The following is a 9,075-nucleotide window of genomic DNA, read 5'->3' as shown; positions in this document are numbered from 1 at the left end:
TTTTAATTTTCTGTATTAATTTAAAGGTTTTGTACCGAATTAAAGCCAACCCTTTTCCTTTTCCCAAAATTTATCTCATTCCGTGGGCGGACAGCGGTGGACAGAATCTGGAGACCATAATTCAATTTGCAGGTCCCACTGGTTTTCGTTCCCCGGCCGATTTATCTCGTTTATCCGGTGCGATATTCGATTCATTTTCGTTGCTGCCGCGAAAAAGGGCTGCGGTGTGAAGTGCAGGAGGGCCAACGAGGTTAATCCGCGCGTTCGGCCCGACTTAATCATTGTTTATGGCGCAGTTATGCCTCTGGTGTGTCAATAGCTATAAGCGGAAAACGGCCCTTTTATGTCCTCTCGTAAAGAAACGAACGTCACGAGAGTGCGCGCCAAACAAACAAACAAACATAAATATCGCGAGTGCGTATTAACGCCAGTCGCAATTTTTTTTCGCCCTAGCAAAAAAATATTTTCACAACTCTCTTGTGCACATTCACAATCCTCATATTTCAGGTATGCGTTTTCGGGCGATAAATCCAAGACGTGCCAACCCTAATCTCGGCCGTCCTTTTTCACCGTGGCTGGAGATATGATAAGTGGAGAGTTTTTTCCTGCTGAGAAGAGAATTCGCGGTTTTATACGACTTCACTTCGCTTGGCCCTTGTTCTTGAGTGAAAAAAAAATACCTGTTTCTGTATGAAACTTGCTGCGAATAATAAAAGTTTGATAATATTTCGTTGAATTCTGAGTTTTTTCAGTAAAAAATAATCTAATTTACATTAATCAGTTGACACATAGTATCGGAATATTTAAATTTAGCATTTTGCATATTTGTTTAATTATAGTGTGATAAGTTAATGAAGAAAAAGAACAATCAAGGAGATGGTATAGTTTATACAATTTGAAGTAAATGCGCTTAGAAAACACTTACTAAATTAGAAAAATTAATATTAATGGAAAATATATTAATGAGTTTTAAAGCGATTCATTTAAGAAATTCAATAAATACTTTGCAGTATATATTTTAATATATTTATATTATAAAAACGATAAAAACATAAATTGTTTTAAAAATAACTATTTTATTATATGAAATAGGTAATAATTATTATGTAATTTTATCAATGAAGCTATTTTTCTATCAAGTGGTTCCTCTTTTGGAGTGAAAAACAATGTTTTTGAACGACGGATGTCCCGAACGCTCTTCACCACTTTTTATATTTTCGCTCCCTCGTCTTCCTTTTCCGTTCGGAAGGTCGTTCCAAGAAGTAGGGAGCGGTGAAATCAGCAAAATCAGCGCGCATTAATCCGTCGGCGATATTCTATGAGGGCGCCCCTGCCCCGTCTCTGATATTGGAGAATCGGCAAATTTCACCCCAACGTGTGCCGTGCGGGTTGCCGCACAACCCTTTCCACCACACAGATCAAACAAACGGTCTCTGATTGGAAACCTTTCAAACCTTAATTACGACGGCGTCCGTCCGAAAAAAAGGAATAAATTTCTCCTTTTTTTTTGTCAGCAGAGGGGACATAAAAATGAATGATGCAGCGGAGACTTGTGCATAATGCCGCGAGAGTTTGGTATTCAAGACGTGGCGCGGCTGCCGCTCCGCTCTTATTGAGATTTATGAACTGCTCTTATTACACACACCGCCTTTTCTTTTCAGCTGGGAAAAATGTCACGGCGCAATTTCCCGGATTAATTTTTCCCGGGTCGTTTATATTCCTGAATCCAGCTGATCAGCACGTTTTTTTTATTCGGCAGGAAGGAGGGCCAAAGTTTTTAATGTATTCAAAGCGGAAGGTGTCACTGCTTGCCTAAGGAAAATACTTTTCCATCTCTCTCTCGGTGCCGAGCAAAATATATCGCGCAGTCGTGTCGATTCGCAACTCGTGTGCGTTTCCTGTTTGCCCCGAAGTTCTTCTCGAAACTTTTGTCAGCTAGGCAGAAAAACTATATAAAAAGTTTGGACGCGCCCTTATATTCTCGACTCTTTTTCTCTTCGATCCGACAGAGACGCGCCTGCAGGAGATGCACCGAGCGCGTGGCAAAAAATTCCCTCTTTTTTTGCGCGTGGAGAACAAAAGTGGCCGTGTATTGTGTGTTGCATTTCCAGTTAATGATACCGAGGCTCCCTGCGGGCAGATGTACGCACGCATTTTGTAATGATTCGTCCGCTTTTGTTCGGTGGAGGCAAAAGCGCGAGGGAAATCAAACCGCGAGCTGATGTTATTGAAAAGACGAATGCGTGCGTTTCCCAAGTGGATCAATTGAACAGGGACAAGATGGACCACAATTGATGGAAGCTGAATTGTGTATATAGCAATGTGCCTAAAAATTAAACATTTTTTCAAGAGTCTAAAAAGAACTAAGTAAAAAATTAAAAATTTCAATAATTGCTGTTTCTTTTTTACTGCTTATTTGTTCAAAGTTAGAATGAAACGTCTTTTTGGAGAATAATAATTAGTAAAAATACCGAAAATCCATTAAGTACTAAATATCTATAAATGTTTTGTTTTGTCTTTTGACGAGAAAAGAGCTCATGAATTAGGGTTGCAAACCCGCAACTGAAATTGGAAAGAGCACCGGGATTTGCTGTATCATGCAGAAACTATAAAGTTGCTCATCTTCACCGAGGAAGCCGGATTTTATTTCATTAAAAAAAGTACTAAATATCATCAAATGGTAAAAATGCATAGAATGAACCTTTTGAGGCTAAAAGCTGGGTTAGTCTGGTTAATTCCTTAATTTCATTTGACTTAAATTTGCATTGATTTCATAAATATGTAATATTAGATAGAAATGGAAAAACGTTTGAGGCTACCAAGTGTTAGGTTTAACTGGGATTTATTATATTAAATATGTGTTCGGAAATATTTTATATAGATTTATACTATGATGCACTATGCATTATAATTAAACGCTCAAGTTTTTCTCTAGCTTATATACATACAACGCATTTACATTATGATCCAAAAGACTTGAATAATAAAATGTATTATAATTAGCAATAAATGATAACAATTGTAAAAATCGATAGTTTAAATTAATAAATATTGGAAAACTTTAAATTTTATTATATATTAAATTATTTTGCAAACTCTTTTTCTAGAATTTCATTTCATTTATTCTCTCTCAACAAGTCAAACAAAAATTGAAAAATCACATTGGGAGAGAATTGGCAGCCAGCTCTGGTAAACAACTTACTAAAACTCATAGGCTCAATTTGGAAGCAAAAGTGTTTCCAACTTAAACCTACTCGCCGAACTGGAGCCGTAAACGGGAAAAAGATTTATCAAAGGGTTACATATATTTTGCATATATTTATTTTAGATTTATGAGCCAAAGAAACTGGTTTTTTGGAATTTAATTAAAAAAATTTGTCGCTTCTGAATCTTAAAATTGAGATAGGGAAAAGTGCCATGGCGCGGTTCCGTATAAAATACAGCAGCAGGGAAAATTTAGCAAGTTCGCTTATCACATCGTGCTGCTTGTTGTTGTTTTCCTGCTGCTTTTTCCATTACTCGGCGGGCACGGAACTAACTCACTGCTGTGCCCGGAGATAGTTCTCGTTGATCCTTCATAAGACACCAAATGGAAGAGCCTCTTGGGCGGATAGCATCACGTATTCCAGGAGGCCCATGATTAAAACACGACCATCCATTACGGCTGCGTTTTACACCGACTCTCGCGAAAAAGAAAGAGAGAAAGAAAAGTTGGAAGAAGACGAAGAAGGGCGAAACTCATTATGGCGCTTATCAAAGACTAGGAGAAGATCTTTCGGAATGAAAAACGCACCGAGGCTCCACTGATATATGTAGGCTGCCCTAATGGAACGAATGTGTCACTTAATTAAGTTATCTAACCGTGAAGATGGAGGAGAAAAAGCAGGAGGAAGATGAAATAAGGTCTTCTAAGACAGAAAGGGAAAGATTTTATTTTGGAATTTTTTTTTTTAAACTATAAAATAGCAACTTTGTTCAAAAACAAAAATTCATTTTGATTATTTTCAAAAGAAATGTTGGACTCATATAAAATTTACGACCGAACGAGAATGAGCGCCAGAGCCGAAAAACTCTGCAAGGAAGAGTTGAAGGCATAAAATCAGAGTGCGGCCCGGGTAGTTTGCGCCGCGCGGGTGTGAAATTACAACCAAAAAGAATACAAGTTGTCCACCGTCGGTGAAATAACAATAATATTGCGAGTGGCGAAAGAAACCTTTATCTTTTTTACGGCCTAACTTTAACACTGGCGCGCAGGTCTCCATCTCTATCAACGCGCACAGGCGACAAATCTCGCTGCAAAAGCATTAAATAGTAAAAAGTGGCGCCGTCAAGAAACCCCTTCATTTTATTTTATATCGACTCCTTTACTGTCGTAAATATGACGCTCTATTGCTTCTATTTATAGAACTTCTTCGATGTCCCCAATAACTCTGCCATAACCTATAATCATCAAATTGACTCAAAGTTATTGGGATTTGAAATTACAAAGACTGGAAGTTTCATTGTTATTTTATTATTGCTTTTTATTTGTTCAATAAATTTTATTGAATTTTTGTTTTTAAAACAGCAAGATTTTCCTAAAACTTTTTAAATAAAAAAATGTTTGCAAAAAATTATTTTGATATTCTTGAAACTCATTGTAGCCAATCACATTTTTGATCACAGGTACTTCTAATTGACTTGTATAGGTTTTTTCATTGCCCTTCAAATTTTAAATTCCGATTTAATTGTTAAACATATTTTTATAAATTTTAAACCAAATGCAACAAAATGAACTGCAGAACAGTTAAATAAAAAATAAAAACCATGTACATAAGAAAAAAATCCATTTTATTTATGGAACTCTATGGAATTTTTTAACTTTCTGAATTGGCATAGAATGCAGAAATGAGTATGAAAATTAATTGAAATTATTTTCAACAGAACGAGATAAACCTCTTGGTTAACAATCTAACTAAAAAGACCAAAATTTTGCAGCTCAACTAAAAAAAAAAACATAGCATTTAGTCTGATCTAATTCATTTTTTTATCATCATTTTTATACCTGCAAAAATGAAAAAAGGATCAAAAAGTACAAAACATTATTTATTATAAATTCCATTTTCAGAAGTAGGCTTTTTGCATGTTTGTTTTTGGCTTGTCCTATTTCGCTTTTCTTCTTTGCACAGCTGAGCCGCCAGTTTTTTCTTCCCTCGCTGCTTTGCGCTCGTCGTCTCGTGAACCTAATTTATCTCGGGCCGGCCAGATTTAAGGGCGACCCTTCCTGCGCGCCTTGTTTATTTTAGGGCTCAACTGCGTGTTGTGCTTCTCGCAGGTCTTCCGCTCTCTCTCAGGGCGCTGCAGAAATTAACGTGCGTGTTTTACTATCAGGCCGGGAGCCTTAATGCAACTTTGCACTTACTCGTCGGTATCCCCTCGGCGGCCGTTTCCTCCTTAAGACTCTCGCCGCCGCCGCCGCCGAGCTGCTCATTAACATATGTATTCTCGGCCCGTCTTCGGCCGTAAGTCATTTCGTAACGCCCCGGATTTATGGGCACAAGAAGCAGCGAGAGCACCAGCAAATTGCCGCGCACAGCTCACTCTCGACAACGGTGCGGCGGCGGCGGCGGATTTGCTAAGAGCTTTGTGCACTGGTTTTTTCTTGAGCCTGTTGCATCACTTCTTCTTGCTTGCATATTTCCGCTTTTCCGACAAAATGGCAAAGTTTATGGATTCGTCCGGACGTCAGAACGACGAAAGAAGGAAAAAAATCCTCAAATTGAAGACTTTAATCAAAACTTTTGTTAAACATGGAAATGAAGAGATCGGGCTTTTCCTCGTTGCAAAAAATTTTTGGTTTTTATTAAAAAACAAACGGCTCTACCAGTTTCGGTCACGGTCTGCGACCCTATTTCATGAGCAAGACAAATCAGCAAAATTGAAAAAAAAGACCACATTTCAGTTAAGCAGAGGACATTGATTAAGAACCTAACTCTTCTTTTTCTGATATTTTCATGAAAAGTTACAAAAAACTGATATGAAAATGCGAAGAGAAATCAACCAATTCGTGGTTTAAAAGGGATATGAAATTAAACCAAATCAACTTTTGAAATCACTCACGAAATCAACTACAAATTTAATTATTCGCTGCTACTTCCCTCTCTATTTAGTCAGTTCTTAATTATATTGAAACTGAAGCAACTTGTAGAGTAACTTTTTTTCTTACCATCCAAAATTATTGCAAGTAATTTCCAAGGCAAAATTTCAATTCTCCAAAAGAATATTGAGCCAGAATTTGTACAAACAATTGGTTAGTCCATAAGATTTCTAGTAGAAATCAAGAAAAAAAATCTACTTATTTAAATTTTGGCAAATTTTTTCATTTAATGGATACACTCGAGGTGGATTTCATGAAAAATTGAAACCGGGCGAACCTAGTTGCAAAGAAAATATGGAAAAATAAAGGAAAACTGACCCCAAAGGCGACCTGCTGGTACTTTAAAAACCTTGGGGTTTGTCGTGCCCGAACTAAACCTAAGTGGGAGGAAATCATAAAAAGTTAAAAATAAAATAGGGATAAATTTTAATAAACACAAATTGCAGAATTTAATTTAGCAAAAAAAGCTTTGGTTTAGTTCGGACACGACAAACCCCTAGGTTTTAAAGTACCAGCAGACCGAACGTCGCCTTTGGGGTCAGTTGTCCTTTATTTTTTCATTTTTTCTTTGCAACAATGTTCGCCCGGTTTCAATATTTCAAATATTTTCATCTTTTTTTGTCATTTATAAATTTTAAGTATTTTTACTGAAACTTTAAACGAAGCACATATAAAGGAACGTGCATTTGCTCAATCTAGATTTATTGAAAAATTGAAACCGGGCGAACCTCGTTGCAAAGAAAAAATTCAATCTAGATTTATTATTATTATTTTTTTACAAAATCATTTTTTTTTTCTTTAAACTTTTCCTTTAAATTTTTATGCAAACAACAGCTCACAATGGAACCCTCCGAAAGTCTTCATTTCAGAGCCTAGGGTCTCATTGTAATGACCGCACTGACCATGTACTTTGTCTCTGGCTGAGAGTGGAGAACTCACGAGAGTTCCTCTCTTGCAACTCCGACTCGTTCTCGCTCGCACCCACGATATTGCATAATTACTACACACGACGACATGATTCTGGCTGCCTTGGATTCGGCGGGTGCGCAATAATGAATGCTAATTACACGCCGGCCTAATGACTGCTTAGACACCATCTCGCGTGGAGAGCGCACAGCCGTCGAAATAGGAAGGAAATTGCATAATAAGAATTCGCTGCATATTCATGTTCGCAGTACCGAGAGAGCCCCTCTCACATGTGCCGAACGTGCATACCATGCATGGAAAATGCTTATGGTGAATGGGCATTTGTTCGGCCCCAATATTCAAATTTCCACTAAAATATTCTTTTTTTTTTTTAAATTATCTTTGGTTTAATTTATTAAATAATAAGGAAAATTTTCATTCAAAATTGGAAATTGATTAGTTCAAACTATTACAAATTATTGCTAATAACTAGTGTTGAGTAGGGGAAGTAAATTTATATTTAATAATTTTGGAGTAAATTAAATTTAATTCTATTGATTATGGTTCATCACCTTATTTTACTGATTAATTACAAAATAAAAAGTATTAAAAATAATTATAACATACATATATAAAAAATAGAGAAGAAAATTAAAATAATAATTATTATTTCCGAGTGAGATTGAGGGGGCTTTGGACAAAAAAAATTACCATATCTTATTTTAACATATGTCAAAGTGGGTGTCTGGAGGGGCCTCCTCGCCAATTTTGAGACCTCAAAAAAGGGGCGTTGCCCAAAATTTTGGGGGTTGAAAAATGACCCGAGATTTTTTTGATTGTCCATAACTTTGGAACGGTTTGGGTTAGAACAATGATCTAAACTGTTCCTAACCTAACTTTTTACGCTGAACAACTTTGCCGTTGACATAAAAGTCGTAGACTTTAGGGTAATGTCACTTTTCGGAGATTTTTATATAAAAGTAAAATTTTGACGATGATAGCCCCCTCCAATTTTTTTGGTGATATAGGAAAAAATGTAGCCCATGAAATTTTACGTCGGCCCTGTAATTTTCAGAATGGCCATTTTTTCCGTTTTTGAGAAAATACAGGCTAAATAATGAAAAACGTGCTTTTCCGAGGCATATTTTTGGATAAAAATTTTTAAAAACCTGAAAAATCAATCAAAACCACGATATATCCTAAATTTTAGTTATTTTGACTGTAAGAAACATAAATTATTTCATATTTATTAATTTTTAAGATTTTTAAATTTTTTTTATCCAAAAATAAGCCTCGGAAAAGCACGTTTTTCATTATTTAGCCTGTATTTTCTCAAAAACGGAAAAAATGGCCATTCTGAAAATTACAGGGCCGACGTAAAATTTCATGGGCTACATTTGTTCCTATATCACCAAAAAAATTGGAGGGGGCTATCATCGTCAAAATTTTACTTTTAAATAAAAATCTCCGAAAAGTGACATTACCCTTAAATCTACGACTTTTATGTCAACAGCAAAGTTGTTCAGCGTAAAAAGTTAGGTCAGGAACAGTTTAGATCATTGTTCTAACCCAAACCGTTCCAAAGTTATGGACAATCAAAAAAATCTCAGGTCATTTTTCAACCCCCAAAATTTTGGGCAACGCCCCTTTTTTGAGGTCTCAAAATTGGCGAGGAGGCCCCTCCAGACACCCACTTTGACATATGTTAAAATAAGATATGGTAATTTTTTTTGTCCAAAGCCCCCTCAATCTTACTCGGAAATGCTCATAATTTTTAAGATATGTTGTTAAATATTTTAAAAAAAATTAATTAAATTAAAGATTTGTAGATAAATTTAATTTTTATTTTTATTTTACAGTTAATTTATGTAGTTACTCAAATCAAAGTTAAATGCGGATATCACGTTCAATTAGAAGCATCACCGTAAAAACAAAAATGCTTAAATGTCCGTGAAGCTAGGAAATAAAAATAATTTAATTACTTATAATAACTGTAAAGCTGCAAAACTTTGAAGAGAAATTTTTACGTATAA

This window comes from Neocloeon triangulifer, unplaced genomic scaffold (genome assembly GCF_031216515.1).
Source record: "Neocloeon triangulifer isolate White Clay Creek 2 clone unplaced genomic scaffold, ASM3121651v1 ptg000013l, whole genome shotgun sequence".
Classification (NCBI taxonomy): Eukaryota; Metazoa; Arthropoda; class Insecta; order Ephemeroptera; family Baetidae; genus Neocloeon; species Neocloeon triangulifer.
Note: the sequence above shows the minus strand (reverse complement) of the source record.